Source organism: Aythya ferina (genome assembly GCF_964211825.1).
Source record: "Aythya ferina genome assembly, chromosome: 17".
NCBI classification, from domain to species: Eukaryota; Metazoa; Chordata; class Aves; order Anseriformes; family Anatidae; genus Aythya; species Aythya ferina.
Genome location: NC_140316.1, coordinates 8,931,682 through 8,948,866, shown reverse-complemented (window position 1 = coordinate 8,948,866; position 17,185 = coordinate 8,931,682). Strand labels below are relative to the sequence as shown.

General features: G+C 55.2%; 1 long non-coding RNA gene across 1 annotated transcript; it reads right to left on the bottom strand.

Annotated features, from left to right (window-relative positions):
• Window positions 1-4,322: 4,322 nt before the first annotated feature.
• LOC311446032 lies at window positions 4,323-12,683 on the bottom strand. Its single transcript, XR_014698717.1, has 6 exons — window positions 12,617-12,683; window positions 12,362-12,452; window positions 7,885-8,098; window positions 7,113-7,320; window positions 5,168-5,264; window positions 4,323-4,750 (listed from the first exon to the last, which is right to left on the bottom strand). It is a non-coding gene; the product is annotated as an uncharacterized lncRNA (long non-coding RNA).
• Between the last annotated feature and the right edge of the window lie 4,502 nt (window positions 12,684-17,185).

Here is a 17,185-nt window from a genome sequence, read left to right as displayed (position 1 = left end):
TTCAGAAGAAAAAAATAATAATAAGGTTTCTTCCTCCTCCTTTAAGTGCCAGGGAGTTTTACAGAGGGAATAAGGCAAACTTCTCCTTCCCTCCCCCTCTACATCACCTCTCACCAAAGCATCCTCCCAGCAGAATAACAAGAAAACCCCTTGGGCTGTAAATATTTGCCTGCAGACTGTACTCCTGAAACCAGGGCTCTGAGCTTTGTCTCACAGCGTGTTTTATGCCCCGATGTGGCACTAACACAGAGCATGGGATGGCAAATCCTTCTGTCCCACCCAGGGCCATCCAGCGAGCTCATTGACCCCATACCAGAGCCCAGGATCAGATTTTATGCCACCGATCCTTGCATCTCCTTCCAGAGCCACCAGCTGTGTCCCAGTACCCAAAGGAGCCTCCTCCTGCTGCCCAAAACTCTCCCTGCATCACCTGCTCTTCCACCAGCATCCATCACCGAGCACCCACATCCTCCAGAGCACCAAAAATCGTCCTTCCCCTTCCCTCGCCTCCTCCACACGCGTGTGCACACACATCCATGTGCGCACACACACGCCTGCACATCTTCCCTGCCTCCCCAGCCCAGCCGCGGCCACGTGAGGCCCTATTTCGTATGCATGGCCTGGGAGGGCCTGGGCTCTCCAGCCAGTAATTTGCTGATTGGAAAATGTTCCAGGAAAAGGGACGGGGATGAGAGAGGGGAGGGGAGAGCCGGGGCGGGGGGAGCGGGGAGGGATGAGATGGGAGTTCTCAAACTGCGAGCCCTAATACCAAGCATGTGGCCATATATTATTTTAATAAAGCCAGCACATCCTGCGCTCACGACAGCTGCTGTTCCCTTTCTCTCATCCTGTGAATCTCATTTATTCCTCATTAGCAAAATCACCTGTTTGTCAAATAGGGACAGATCTGCGAGACATTAAATCGTGCTGAGGCTGGCGGGGGTCTGGGGAGCGGAGGTGGGATGGAGCAGGGCCGGGCAAACCCCAGCCTGAACCCAAACGTGGACATCTCCCGGAGGCTGAGGTGGGGATGAGGATTGGGGCAGCAGGTGATGCAGCATTTCCAGGGCTTTTATTTTTATTTTTTCCCTGTATGGTGGAAATGATGCCACGAGCAGTGCCTGGCCACAGCACTGCTGGGTAGGTACCCAGCACGCAGCACACCCAAAGTGGTGACCAGTGGTGTCTGCAGGAGAGAAACTCAGGGTGCCCTTCAGACTGACCTAAACCTCCTCGTGGGGTCATGGAAACAGCTTCTGACAGTTCTGCAAATTTGGAGTTTCCATCTCTTTTTACCATAAGCGGCCACGCACTTAACACTCAAAAGACATCTGGGATGAGCAGCGAACAATTTCTTCCCTTTTGGAAGAGATTGGGTACAAAATGTCATCTGATTCGGTTTTATTGGTTTGGGTTTTCTTTAAATTGAGTGAAAACGTCGGTGGGACTGACCCATTCTTTCAAAGAATTGTGGTTTTGATGAATCAGGATTTTCCACTAACACTGAGGGAAAAAAAATAAAAAATCCCTGGACTGCACTAAATTAAGTGTCTGTCGCCCCACAAGCCTGGCAACGGAGTCTTTTTCTGCTGGTTTTGCAGCTTACGAGATGCTTTTCCTAATGCCAGCCCTGGCTTTTCCCTTTATCAGTTGAATGACACTGGGGGAAACAGCTGGCTGAAAATCAAGGCTTCTGGTGCGCTAAAAATTCTCCCTGGCTCTTTGCGATTCGGAGTTTGGGTTCAAACTGGCCCCGGACCAAGAGTGTGTGCTTGGCAGATACAGAGAGAAACCTGGGGAGGGCAGGGGGGGTGCTCGGCCCTCCGCGTGGCACCACCGGTCCTGCCTGCCTCCCTGCCAAAAAAATCAGGGAGGGAAGGGCTGGAGATGCCCTGCTGGGGGGCTTCCCACCTCTGCAGCTCCTTCGGGCAAGCCAGCAACTCAGTCTCTCCAGAATTGGGTGCTGGAAAACCCCAGTTAATGGGGGGATTTGGGGCCGCAGAGAGCTGAGCCTCCAGGATGCCATTGTGCCAGGTCCTCATGGCAGTTTGGGTTTGGGGGGAGCAGGTCTGGGGTCTGCAAGGGGCTCAACAGCTTAGGGGGAAGCTGCTCTTAAATTCTGGGGAGGCTGAGGGTCAGGAGGTGACCGTGTCTGTGCACAGCTTTCCTACTTTCTTCCTCATTTTTATCTAGTCCTGAGCATCCGTCCATCCCTTCCCCATCTTGTTCCCATGTTTCCTCTGCTTTCCTCCATCAGCTCCAGGTTCTCAAACCCATTTCCTCCTCCAGCTCCTCTCCCACCTCTCCATCCTCCCGCTGCTCTGGCAGTCGTTCCTCCCTGCCATCCATTGCAAAATCTTCGTGGTGGGGCAGAGGAGGTGGCTGTGGGGCTGTGCCCAAGCAGGAGCCGATGGGGACTGCAAATCCTAAGAGAAAAGGAACCTGAATGGGATGGAGCTGGGCTCCCTAAATCAATCAACACCACCAAGCGGGGCCGTGGTGCCCCTGAGGGCAACTGACAGCTCAGGGGCCACCTCCAAACCAGAGGCCATCCCTAGATCCGAGGGGACACGCGTGGGGACATCCAGCCTGGTGGCCCACCAGCACCTCCCTGCCTTTTGGGGTCCCCAGCTCTGGGCTGGCTCTGGGGACAGCAGAGATCCCAGGCCGGGCTTGCAGCCACCCCCCTCTGCCCACAAAGCCCCCCACCACCTCAGCATGCCGATGCCACCGTGCCTCCCCCATCCCTGTCCCCCCCTTCCCTCCTCTCTCTGAAAGTCATCAGGCCTAGCGAGGTCTTCTCCCACTTATGCAGCTCATGAATATTTAACAGCATCTGCTCTGGAGGCGATAAAGCCTACCAATCCTTGACAAATATGGCCTAATCTTTTCAATTTCGGGGTGCAAATATTCCTTCAGAGTCCTGTTTGTCACCTAGATTAATGACTGTGGCTCCCATAATCCTTGGGTGCTAATTCAAGTGGTGGCTGCCGGGGCCGCGCATGGCGGAGGGATGCTGGGACACATCTGAAGGAGAGATTACTCGCTCGAGGGCCCTTTGCTGCAGGGTTTTGTTCCTCCCTTGGCACCGGGGACGAGGCGGGGGCTGCTCGCATACTTGTTTTTAACCCGTAGTAGAGGCTGAGCCCGTCCCGGGTCCGATGGGGACAGAGGGATGCCAGGGATGGGGTGGGATGGGGACATGTGCTCACCTCCAGCTGTGGCTCCTTTCTTGGGGGCTGATGCAGAGAGCAGCCCCAGCACCACCAGGCTGCCTTACCGCAGCTCACCAGGATGGGATGTGCTTTAGGATCAGCCCCATGTGGGCACTGAGCACGGGATGTGTCCTGAGGAAGCCACCAGTGCCTTCTCCAGCTCATGGCGGGCTTTGCAAACCACTTAAAATTGCGACCCCAATCCCCACATCCATGCAGCCTCTTCACCCCTGGAGACACAGGGCATGGGGCTGGGTGATGCTCTCCACCACAGATGGAAGGACGAGGGGATGCTTTTGGTCAACACGCCCAGGGAAACCCCACAGCCTGACCGCCTCCAGGCACATGGTGCCGGCCACTTATATTCATTTGTTCCCCAGCCAAGATGAAAATATAGCAGGGAGAAGAGGGGGAAAGCAGTGCTGGAGCTGATCAATGACATTAACATCTCTGCTGCGGGGCTGGCAGCTCCCATCCATCGCCCGGAGCCTGGGAAGATGGATGGGAAGAGCTGGGAAGGGCTGCGAGGAGTAGGGCAGCCCCAAAAGAGCAGCCCCAGGCAGCTCTGCACCCAGACAGGGACCTCCTTCGGGCACAGGGATCCCCTTCGACCGAGCCAGCGGTGGCAGCTCTGGGTGCACCAGGGGGATCTGGTCCCAGGGGAAATTCCCTCGCTGCTCGCTGGACGGGAAAACTTCCACGTGGCACCAGGAACTGCAGAGCGCAACGAAGAGTGGTGTTATTTTTAGGTTAGTTTCACATTTCTGTGGCAGAAAATGCTTCCTCAGCCAGACAAAAATAATACTGTGAATAAAAAAGTAGGAAAACAATTTTATTTTTTTTTGTGAGCAAAACCAGAAAAAAAATGGGAAAAAGCATTTTCTTCCACCTGAAAAAAAAGCATCATCAAAAGAAAACTTTTGCACAATGAACATTTCTGGATGCTTTCCCTCCTAAAATATTTTGGGAAGAAAATCTGCAAGCCCATTCCCTGCCTGGAGCTTTACCAGGGCTCTGCAGCCAGCATTTGCCACCGTCCTTGTTTTCCCCTAGCTGGTTCCTACACCTGCCGCAGGCTTTTGGGGCCAGGAGGCTTCAGCTGGCTGATGCAGAAGGGGGATTACGGATGGTATTGGCAGCCCCCAGCACATTGGGGCCAGTCCCACAAACCCCAACCTCCACGGGATGCTTGAGGGGGGCTTCGGGATGCTCAGGTTGACTTGGGACATGGGCCCAAGGAAGGAGAGGTACCGGGGGGCACCGAGGGAAAGGATCAGCCCCTCCTGTGCCGGCATCCCCGCTCCCTGCCCCCTCTTCTACCTCTCTCTTTTTTTTTTTTTTATTCCACTGAGCAAGCTCAAAAAGCAAAGCTGGCGCCTTTGTCCTGCCCAGGCTTCGTTAGGGCCCTCGTCGCACCGGGGTGGGGAGCGGCTCATTAGGCGGCGGCTTTGAAGCGGGCTGTGTTTGGGGTTCATTTGTATGCCGGCAGAAGGGAAACCTCTGTGCTCCCAGGATGTTTTTTCTGGAGGGGCTTCCTGGAAACACAACAAACATGACCCCGCGCGGCGCTCCCCCGGCCCACGTAGGGCGGCGGGGGATGAAACGCGGGGCCGGGACAAAGGAGCAGCCCCACAGCCCCCCCGTCCCCCTGTCCTAATGAGGACGGATGCACACCGATGGAGACTGCGAGTTTTCCTGCCCTGGTGACTCAAAGCTAAAGAAATCCCAAATTTTATGGGGTTCGGAGGGGCCTCGGGGCTCACTTTGTTAGCAGGATGAAAACCCATTCCTCTGGGTGTTGTGCTAGGGCGAAAGATCCAGTGGACTCCAGCCTGGCAAATTATTGTTTTTTAGGACAAATCCTCCATTATTCTTTAAAATGTTGTCTCAGGGTGAATAGGGAATGCAAGTGAAAGGTACAAATTCTTGCCAAATTTGGCAGACCAGCTTACCTAAATGAAAGTTCCTAGTAGGTAGTATGCTGGAGGAGTTGGACCATTTCTTCCTGATGCTTTTAACTTTGAGGTGAAACAAGTTTGGGTGTTTCATCTGCATTGATGGGAAAGGAGAAAAGAAAAAAACTTGTTGGTACGGGGAGGAAATGGTTTTAGTCACCTGAGTAAAAAATAAATGGAAATCATCTCCCCAGTAAGCGATCCCAAAGGGTCCAGAACTGGGGAGGAGGCACAGGGTGAGAGCCCTGTCCATGCAGCCTGGGGTACCACCAGCCATGAAGCAGTGGATGTGTCCAAAGAACAACAAAAAAGCTGGTGAAGGGTCTAGAGAACAAGTCTTATGAGGAGCAGCTGGGGTTGTTCAGACCTTACAGAACTTTAAATTACCTTAAAGGAGCTTGAAGCAAGGTGGGGATCGGGCTCTTCTCCCAGCCAAGTGATAAGGTGAGGGGAAAGGGCCTCAGGTGGCACCAGAGGAGGTTTAGGTTGGATATCAGGAGAAATTTCTTTACTGAAGGGGTTGTGCAGCCTAGGAACAGGCTGCCCAGAGATGTGGTTATGCCAACAAACCCGGAAATCTTCAAGAAATGTGAAGATGTAGGACTTAGTGACATGGGATAGCAGTGGACTTGGCAGGGCGAGGTTAAAGGCTGGGTGCTGCGAGTCGAGGGACAAGGACAGCAGGGAGGCTGGGGATGTGGTGGCCTCGTGGATGTGCTGCCAGGGCTCAGGAGAGAAGTGCAGGGAGCAGAGAAAGCCTCAGCAGGCCCTGTCAGCCTCATTCACACGTTATCAGATGGGGGAAGCCCGCAGGGCCGCGCGGGAGGTGATTAATCTCGGTCTCCAGCAGGAAGGCTCCTGGAGAGGAGCAGGGAGGTCAAGAGGAGACGCGGGTTGAGGAGAGGTGGGAGCCTGGCAAACGCCTGAATTCATTTGTACCTTTAATGCTGAGCTTGCCTCAGACCTGAAGCCACCTCTAGACCTCCCCCTGCATTAATTTGGGTTTTTATTTGGGATCACCACTTTCTCCTCGCCATAAAGCACATCATCACCACCACCACATGCTTTTATGGCACCTTTCTCTGATTACCTGAAAGCGTTCATTCAATCAACACTAATTCATTAGGCTTCCCACAGTCAGGGCAGGAGGAAGAAGTGCACAATACCCACCTGCAGGGCAGCCCCACATGGGCAATGGGACCCCCAAGTCCACCTACCTCGCTTCCTCATGGGTTCACAGCCACGATGTGGGAAGGTTTGGGCTAAACCAGACCTCCAAGACCTAGAAACAAGGCAGCAGGGATGATGAGGAAGATGAGGTCTGTGGACATGGGGTGGTCCTGGCCCCCCCGGGGGCTGGGGGCGGTGGGCAGGGCTGCCCATCTGCTCAGGTTTTGTCCCTCAATTAGGCTGCGCCGCACCGCGCTCCCCGCGCTTCATTGGTTTCCACTTCACGTTCCTCATGGTTCTCAGGCACCGGCACTGAACAGCTCTGCACCATCTCCCGAGAGCCCTCGACTTTGGATTTGGGCCATTTTATTCTATTTTTTTTTTTTCCCCCTTTTCCCATTTTTCCAGAAGCTCCCCTCACCTGGGCCAGCTCAGAGGGGAGACGTGGCACCAGCCATGCTCAGGCTCCTGCCAGTTGTCCCCTCTGCTCACAACCTCCCCGCAAACCTGTGTGTCCCCAGCAACATTTCCTGCTGCTCTGGAGTCATCCAGCCCTCAGCCTGCTTTTCTCCACCTGCCTCAGCACCTGTGCATGGGCACGAGCACCACACATCCCTCTGGAAAGCTTTGATCTGCATCACAGGTTCGGATGCTGCTGCCCATCACAACCCACATGCTTGACCAACACATCGCTTGTACCCCCGGATCAAACCACAGGCCATTCTGGCAAGGAGAAGTTAAAAAATAAGTGCACAAAGCCATTGGCACGTACGTGGGTTAAGCCTGCGTTAGTGTTGGCAGGCTGCAGAAGCAAGTGGAGACTCCCTCCTTCCTATTTTAGCTCCCATCCTGACCTTTACTTCACTGCCGAGGCGGTTGTGCTGCTGCATCCGACCCATCCATCTTTACATCCCAAAGATATTATTATTTAATTCCCTCCGCAGCCGCCTGCAGCTCCTGATGGCCAAGCAGTTCTTCAGCTGATAAAAAAAAAGTTGAGCATCACTCAGTAAATCAGCAGCAACAGAAACGCTGAATCATTAAATCTTAGGCTGTAATCTATTTCAGCTGGGTTCGGGAGATGCCGGGAGAGGAGAGCGCACGCTGGAGCACCGATGCCCATGGGAGGAGGCAGCATCCCTGTTTGGAGGAGCATCACAAAATGGGGAAAACACAGCTCATCAGCTCGTGATCTCCTGCAGACGGAGGTCAGCACCTGGCCACCCCGTTCTCTCCTCCTCCTGCCTGTGGACACACTCCCACCTGCAGCAGGGGCTGCATTTGTGTCCCTAGGGAGCAGAACCCAGGGCTGAGCTCCCCCACATCCAGGCACAGAGCTGGGAGCTGTGTGTTGAGTCCTGGTTATACCTGAGGGTCCAGCAGAGCCCCTTTTGAGCCATACTGGGCTGTTTCTTACCCTTCCAGGTGCTTTCCTGCAGCAGGAGCTGGGCACAACCAGCACGCATCATCTCTGCACGAAACCCCATGCCACCAGCCCCTCTGCCCAGCAATATTTCCCCTGCCACCACCTCCAGGAGCCTCACCGAGCTCTCAGCAGCCACAAGAAGCTGCCAGTGGATGCGGGTCTCACCCCTGCCCTGGTCTCTCTTGGAGGAGCTCTGTAATGTTCAGCCTCTCCCAGTTCGGAGCCTTATGATATTTTGGAGAGGGAAAGGTCTGGGGGCTCCCCCAGCTCCTTGGTGATCTTCCTTGTTGGATTAGTACTGTGGATCCTCAAAGGGGTCCTTGTGCCAAAGCCTAAAATCAGAGAGAGGAGCAGGTAAGCAGGCAAACAGGGGCTCGGTGATGGAGAGGAAGGAGGATGAAGAGCTGGGTGGCTGGAGTCACGGACAAAAATACACACTGGGAAGGAGGGAGGGAGGGCACCGTGGGAGAGGCGTGCAGGCAGACACCTGGCTGATGGATTTGCTGCTCAAGAGAGCAAAGGTATGTTTCTTCCTCATCATCATCATTATCCCTGGAGCAGGGGAAGGGACACCCAGTCCTGGGCAACCACAGGGCCCCCCAGGTTTGGCACAGCTCCCCCAGCAGCCGTCCCAAAACCCAGCCTGGCCAATTCTCCATCCCCTTTGATGGGGAGACACGGAGCACCCCTGGCAGGAGGCACTTCTGCCCACCACCACCCTCACCCCAGGACGATCAACCTCCCTCCCTCCCTCCCCACAGCCCAGACAGGGGGGACAGCCAGCCCTGGCAATCTCACGGCCCCCCCAGGCTGGCCGCATTGTCCCTCCGAGATGCCTCCTTCCCCCTCCCCGACACCCCCCGTCTCTCCTGGCAAATTCTCCCCCCTCCCCTCCTCCTGGATCCAGCCGCTCTCATAATAGCATCCTTTTCATGGAGACAAATTGTCCAGCCGGGGGCTGCACCTGAGGGCTTTCACCCTTTAACAAATAGCCTTTTAATTTTCTGCCAGAAGGGCATGGAAAAGGGGGGGGGGGGGGGACGAGGGGAAAAAGAGGGGGGGGGCTGCAGAGGGGGGTTGCACAGAGGAGAGAGAATCAATCAGACATCCATCTTCATCATTGCTGCCAGGGGACCGCTTGCACTGGCTGGATGCCCCTGGGGGAAGGTGGGGTGAAAAAGAGAAGGGGTTGGGGCGAGGGGGAGGCAGGAGGCGGTGAAGGGATTGAAAGGGGGGGGGGGTCACAGGCTTCTGAAAGCCATGTGGAGCATTGCCCTCGAGCCAGATAAGCAGCAGCAGCCCTCGGATCGCAGGGAGCAGCAGGGAGGGACGTGCTCCTGCGCTTCCCCTGCTCTCCGAAGGGGCTGGGTTAGATGCAGGGGTGATGGCCCCATGGCACAGGGACACCACGGGACATCCTCACCTGCTGGGAGCAGGGAGGTCCCTGCAACAAAGAACAAAGAAATGCAGGGGGGACACCACCAGCGCCTCCTCCTCCCGCAGAAAGGGCAGGCATCACGCTCCGCTTCCACCCCAGGACGGGGGAGCCAGAAGGGTTTTGTCCCTGGGCAAGGAGCCCACCAGCATCTCCCTCCCCTCTCCTCCAGCACAAGGGGAGACCACGCTGTGGTGCCAGCTTCAGCTGGGCTCCGTCGCCTTTCCCAACTACAACAACAAAAAAAATAAGCAGAAAGGTTAATTAGATGTTTGCAATCCAATTTACGTCGTGTTTGTGAAACCGGCATTTCACAAACCAGCCTGGGAGCCCCCTGTGCCCTCGCTCTTTTGCTAAATTTATTTCACAGCTTCACCGACCTGGCTGGGCTGGGTCAGAACTCGCCCATTATCATTTTATCACTGCCTCGTACCCTGTAATTACGAGCTGCTTCCCTCCTTCCCCGGCCCCCTCTGCACACAGGGTGGGGATGCTGCTCCTGCTCTAAGCTCCTTCCACGATGGGGCTCACCCAAAGCCTGGGACAGCTCAGCCCTGGTTTTGGCTAATAAGCGAGGGGAAGTTGTTCGGAAAGAGGGGAGCGTGCTGCTCACCCCCCAAGGATTGAAATATTCAGATGGATAGCAGCAAGGCAGAGAGAGGGGAGGTAACAGGCACAGCCCTCGGGGGCTCTGCAGCACCTCAGCTGCAGGGACGAGCCATCGCAGGGCTCAGAAATTGGGTTTGGGACCCAGGTGGCCACCGGGAGGAAGGATGCTGCCCGGATGCAGGTGGGCACAGCCAGCAGGGCTGTGCTTTGTTGCAGAAATTTGGCTTCATTTCAGTCACCTGTGAGCATGAATCAGGAGAGGGCTTGCAGGCAGCACGAACGCGCACACACACACGCGCAGCCAGCTCAATTGCCCATGAGAAGGCTCATGTAATTAACAGGCAGCCGGCTTCTTTTGCAAAGAAAGGACTTGGGGGGCATTTTTCTGGGGCAAAGCCCCGCGAGCAGGTTTCTGCAGGAGCACTCGCTGCAGCGGGGGCCCGTGAGGAGCCTGGAGGTGAGGACAGAGCATTGCCCTCTCCATGGGCCACTCTTGGAGAAGGCAAGGCAAGGCTTTTTGCAGCTAAATCCCCAGTGCAGGGCCCCTCTGCTGCTGGAAATGCAGTAAGGGTGGGCATGGGGACCTGGGGATGGTATCAGATGCTCGCATCCGTCATGCACCGTGCTATGGTCACAGGGGGGTGTCTCCATCACGGTTCCCCAGCCCCAAGCACCTCTAGCTCAGCCCGTGCTGCCCAACACACACACACACCACAGCCACCTGCCTGCACAGCACCAAGCACAAAACCACCTCAGATCCCCCTCAAAACAAGGGCCAAGCCCCCAGCCCTGCCGGTTCAGGGCTGAGCACGCCTCCCCCCTTCCTGCTGCTGGAGGACCATTAAAACCCCATTAACCCGGGGCTGTTATTAATCACACAACGTCACCCAGCGGGGACAGCCGTGACATCCGAGCGCCCAGGCTCCCCCCAGCTCCAGGTGACACGGGCACCGAGCAGGTAGGGCTCATTTCTAACCCTGCGAGCACGCCGGCTCCAGATAATGAATTTCTTCCACACCACAAAGGAGGAGAGCTGCGCCGAGACTGAAAATAATCACCCCGAGGCGAGGCAAGGCAGGGACTGGACTCTGGATGCCTCTCAGCCCTGCAGATGATAATCCCCTTTGGGGCTGGGCTAGGGGCAAGGCGAGGAGACCGCAATTTATCACCTGCCCGGACCACGTGTGCCCACTGGAAGGGGATCTCCAGCTGTGCCAAAGGGCACACCCGAGGAGGGACAGGTCCCGGGTGGAAATCAACCCAGGAGCTCCAAAGATGTTCCCGTCGGACACCTGAGGACACAGAGGGGACATCCCCAGGCAGGCACGGAGCAGGTTAACACCACGGAGCCGAGCCTCCGCCTGCGCGAACGGAGGCTTCAGCCCCATCAAGCCCTCGCAGTTCCGTGATATTAAAGCTTTCCCCTCATGCATAGAAGCAAGCAGGGGGGCTAATTGCTTCTTATGACACTATAATGGTAGGACTATTTACAGTAGATTAAAATCCAATCCATAATGAGGTATAATAACTTCGCAAATGCCAGGATTCGTCAAAGGGTGAGGAGCGCCGCGGAGACTCGGAGCCGAGCAGCCTCGGACCTGGGGTCTGAGCCCTAGCGCAGGAGGAGCAGGGAGGGGGTTTTTGGTGGGTTCTCCCTCTCTGGCCACTTCTCCCCCAGGTTAAGCACTGGGGATGGAGGAAGACCCCAAACACAGACCCTCAGAAACACCCCAGTCACACCAGGGCTTGCTGGGGGTCAGGGCAGCCTCAGGACCTGGATCCAGCAACACCTTATGGACAAACCTCACCTGGACAACATGCTGCATGGCACACAGCACACTGCAAGACCAGATCCCCCCAAACCCACAGATATCCCCACACATCCCCAATCAGCCCCCATCAGCTGGAGAGGACACGAGCAGAGGCACACAGGCATCTCCACTGACCCCCCAAGCTCAGGGCCATGTGTGCCTGGTATTCCTGCAGATTATCCTGCAGTATCCTGCAGAAATCCTACACATCTCTGTCCCACAGGAGAGCAAGGGCTGAGATCCAGCCCCGTTGGGGTCCACAGATCCAGCTCCCTTGGGGTCTGCTTCCTGCCTCCACCGCGTGTTTATGGTGCGACCTTGAATGAGCCTGGCGACACATCACTCCTGGCTTGTTCAGAGGAGGTATTTATTTATTCTCTGCCAATGACATGGGCTGACAGTGCCCTCTGAATTTCAAATAGGACTCTGCTCTGTTTTCACAGCCTGTGTGGCTCTGCCTTAAAAAAAAAAAAAAAAAAAAAAAATAGCCAGAGAAGAAATAAGCCCAAAAAGCTGAGACCTAATTTCTTCCTCTGGGAAGAGAACATTGCTCCTCAGCTTCAAGGGCTCTCTCCTGGAGTCCTGTGAGCAGGCTCAGTGCTGTGCTGGCACCACACACAGGGGATTAAGGGATGGGTATAAGTGTGAGCAGCCAGAAAATGCCTGTGGTTGTCCCAGGGGATGGAGGCTGGGGTCAGGGAGAGCCCCCAAGGGAAGTCACAGCCCATCCCTTCACCTACCTCAGGTCTCCAGCAATCCCAGCAGGTGAAATCCCAGCTCCAAGGGACATGGTGTCACCACAAATGGAAGCACGGAAGGAAAACCATCAGGCTAGGAGGTGAAGCAGCTCAGGTTATCGTGAGCTCTGCTGAAATTCACCATCCCAGCAATATCAGGCAGGGTCACGTCCAGCAGCACAGCCCAGTGACCACCAGGTAGGTGTGCAGCAACAAAATAGGTCCAAAACAAGTCACCCCATGGGCTGAGGTCCTCACCAAGAAGGCCTGTGGCCAGACACAGTCAAGACTGAAAGAGGCACATCCACAACAAAGCTCAAAAAGTGAGTGAAGGCTCAGGTCTGGGCTTAAATAGACCCCAGCCGTGGGTGGAGCCCCCAGGTGAGGCTGCTCAGGGTTGTTAGTGCCTTGTGTCACCAAGGTGATGCTCTGGGCAGGGTGCTAGCTCAGCATCCACCTGAAATTAAGAGGTGGCCTTTGGTATGAATAAAGATCCCGGCTGGAAAACTTGTACATGGCAGCTCCTCATCCCAGGAGGGGATGGGGCTTCTCAGCCTGCATCCGAACCCGTTGTCTCGTGGCAAACGTGGTGCTCTTTGACTCACCAGCACCAAGGAATAAAACACACATTTCACCCAATTTTGGTGGTGTTTGAGGGAGCAGGAGGGAGCTGGAGCAGGCGATGGGGAAGAAGCACACGGAGAGGGCGGCTTCACCTCTCGGTGGGAAAGAACCGCTGGCCACAGCCCGAGTGAAGTTCCCACTTTATGACATTATTTTATTTATTATTTTTAACCAGCCTGGCTATTAACTTCGGTATTGGCTTAAACCCCTTGGCCTCAGGCACAAGCAAAGCAGAGCTCATAGACTGTAAATGTTAATACTGCTTTAGCACCTTTATAAGCTAAAAGGTGGATGCAAGATCTGGCGCATTAATTCCTTTTTTTTTTTTTTTTTCATCTTTTTAGCACATTTTGGGGTAATATGAATAACAAATATTTGAACTGATGAAGGTTAATGGATGGGTAGCCCTGGTGACTGGTACTCCTGGGGGGAAGGCAGCAGCTCCCTTCTTCCCAGGTGATCCAGGGGGCTCCAGCAGCCTCCTATGGAGAGGTTGGGGGGCTCCTCATCAGGGAAATATCCAGGGCAAAAACTTCTTGGGGGGGTTTCACTTGTTAGCACTTCAAAGAAGAGCATTTGGGCTGGTGGATGAGTGGAGATGGCCATCCCTGAACTGCCCTGGGCAAAGCACTGGGGAGAGGAGAGGAACCTCCAGCCAGGACATGAGCTTGCAGTTTCCATCCAAAAAAATGCCAGCTTTGTCAGGGCATCTAATTGCCATGGAGGTGGTGGTGGTGGAGCACGGGAACTGATCCCTCAGGGGATGTAATCCCCAGCTTACCCCCTCGTGCTGGGGGAACAACCCAGATCTCCCAGATCTCTGACCTGGATCTCCTAGATCACTGATCCAGAAATCCCAAATCTCCAACCCATATCTCCCAAATCTCCCACCCAGATCTCCCAAATCTCCCACCCAGATCTCCCACCCAGATCTCCAGACCTCTGACCCCACCTGGCTTTGCAGAGCCTGGGTCAGAGCAGGAGGACTTTTGGTGGCCCACCTCTGCTGGACATCAACGTGGTGGGACGCGGGGACACCTGGGGCACATCCCTCACCCTGGCAGTCGGTTATGGGGTGGGTGGTGCCAGCATGGCTAAAGGAAAGCCTTGTCCTGATCCCTCCTGCCCCAGCACCAGCCCAGGACCTGCCACAACGCCCCGTGCCACCCCACGCGGGGACAATGCGGTGACAGGCACCTAACGGCATGCAGTGACCATGGCGTGGAGGCAGAGGCAAGACGAACGACCTGCAGCTCTCCCCCTATTCCCCTCCCACCCCATACACCTCCCCAAACCCCGATTTGGGGCCGGGGGCTGCAGCAGGGCTCCAACCCATCCTCCTCGCGCCGCGCTCGCTCGCGCGTGGCATCGCCGGGCCCCCCCCCGTCCCTCTCCATCCTTGGGGGATATCAAGGGCAAGCAAGAGAAGGGTTACCTGGAGGGAAGGGTTGCTAAGCAACCCCCCCCCGACCCCCCCCCAAGCATCGCAAACCCAAAACTCGTTCCAGGCCTGCAACCAGATTAGCATATTAATGAGGCTGTAATTTCCCCGGAATTGTCTGCGCGGCTATGCCCGCTCACAGCGGCACTGGCCCAGGAGTTTGCTATGCAAATAAACTGGTTTTACAGGCTGTGGCTTAATTAACTCATCAAGTTCATCTTCCTAACAAAAAAGGCAGACTAACTGCGGATTAATGGACCTGTGTTTGCTCTTCTTTCTCTCGCCCCGGCTCCCCGAGGCACCCGCTCCCTCCAGACCCTTCCCTTCCCGGCCCCGCGAGGAGATAAATCCTGGGAAAAGAGATGGGGGGATCGCAGCACAGCCTCCTGCGGAGTCTGGGAGGTTTCCTCATCGGCTTCAAGGGGAATAAGACGGCTCAGGCCTCAAGGATGGCAATTACGCCTCCAGCTGAAGCTGGCAGGTGACCACTTATGAGGAGGAGGTGGCAGCGTCGCGGCACTGTCCCCGTAAGGCGGATCAGGGGCCGGGTGTTTTGGGGACGGAGATTAAGGCTCGGTGCCCAGGTGAGCACTGGCAAGCCTGCTCCATCCCTGTAGGTGCAGGGTCAGGGCAGGCGGGAGGGATGCTCTCCCTCCTGGGTTAATTAGAGAGGTCCTTCTGGATGCATCCCATGCTCAGCAGCTCTTTCTGCCTTTTGATAATGACCAGAAAAATAAATATAAGGATTTGCAGAGTCACTGGGAGAGAGTTCACGTGGCCAAAAGTCTGTATTCAACCACAAGCCCCTGGACTGGAGGGTTCTTGGAAAATTAACGTAATTATGGGTTTATTTCCCCCTCGACTCCCAGCTTTTTTTGGTTTTCTCCCTCCCCATGCGAAGGAATTTCTGCAGGACCTGGGTAGCCCATAGCTAGGATGGGAATGGTTGATTCGGCATCTATATCACAAATCGTGCCAGACTGAGGTACAGGGAGCCAGGAGAGCCCGTGGCCATCCAGGGGTCTGGCCACTCCATGCCCCGCTCCGCAGCCTCTCCCCAGCAGCTCCCAGGGCAAAAATCTGCACCTTAACTGGGAGAAAGCTTTGGGGCCTTCACACCACATTCGGCCAAAACCCAGCCCTCTTCCAGCTGCAGCTGGCTCAGGATGGATTTAAGTTGCTGAAGTTGTTTTAAACTGGGTGAAGTCCTTGAAAACCTAGCTGCACCCCTGAGCTTCTCTGCATTGCCAGGGAAATGGACTGGCTGACCTAAAAGGTCCTTTCCATCTCTAATTTCTGTAGCTGTGTGATTCATCCCTCTTCTTTGAAAGTGTTTCCTACACGAAACGCCTGGTAGAAGGGAAAAATGATACCAAATAATCTTTTTTCATTTCCCCTCGTCGTTGTCAGGGCTGATGAGAGGTGAGGGACAGCCGGCTGTGACACGAGCCGAGCAGCGGAACAGAAAAGGCAAAGCAGGATCCGGCTTGGCAGCCAGGAACGAGGCAATTCACGCAAGGCAGGATAGGAGGAGATGTGCTGGAGATGTCCTTTCCAGGAACGCTGCCTTATTTCCTCGGACCCCGCCAAAATCCTGAGCTGGAGACAAACACATGCAGCAACACCGTACAAGAATCGGCAGTTCCCCAGGACCCTCTCCTATCTACCAGCACAGGACCACCAGAAACAGCTCTGGTTTCAATGGTTTCACCATCCTGCAAGCAATTTCCCTGCTCCAAGCTTGTCTGGTTTCTTTATCCATGAAGCTCCTGCAGCAAGGAGTCCCACTGACAGCTCTGTGCTGGAGGGACAACGCCTGTGGCTTGTCTTAAATGTTGCTTCCTCCGCCTCCAGCTGAGGATGGGAAAGGGAATTTAGCTTGGTGCTTTCTCCCACCAGCTGCAGCATGTAGGGAAAGCCTTCAAGGGCAGCACGAAAAGGAGAGCAGGGGCTCACCACGTCAGCCAAGCCACCCCAAAGCATGCGGGTGAGCAGAGTTGGGTCTCAAAGCAATCCAGCGTGGGAAGGGATGAGACGGGACCCCAAACCTGGGCATGGGATGGGAGAGCCTTCTGGGCTCGCAGGCACCAGAACATCCCTCAGCCCCCCATATCTGCTCTGGCTGGGGCAGGACAGGGACCCCAGGAGCCCCCTGCAGTCCCCATGGGCACCGTGTCCTCCCCTTGGGGGATCCCTAAAACCTCAGTGGATATGGGGTGACATGGCCTTACCTCCTCCGTTGCACAGCTGCTGTCCCCAGAAGTAGGAACATGGGGGAACCAAAAGGATAAAATCCTGTTTGAAAGCAAACCCTGGACCTGATCCCGGTCCCTTTACCAGCCAGTTCCCAGCAGTGATTCGGGGATCAGAGGTGGCACAAGGTATAGGCACCTGTCTTCAGCTGTCACACCAGAGGTGCTTTTTTGATGAGTTTTTGTGACCATAACATAAGACTTTCAGCTCTTTTTATTTATTTTTATTCTCTTTTAATTGTTTTCCTTCATTTTCTGGGAGAAAGTAATATAAACTGGGAGAAGTAATATAAACCAAAGCCCTCCTAGAGCACCCTTCGCCGCTAAATGCATGCACACGGATGTTCTGGAACAAAGCCTGAAGGTTTGGTGTACGGTCAGAGCCAGGGAACAACCCAAAACCTGAACATCTTCCCAGATACCATCCCCCCATGAGAATCCTTTTTAAGACAGGCATTCCAGGACAGAGATTTTTATTTTCCTTCCTCCTGTGCAGTCACAGCTTCAACA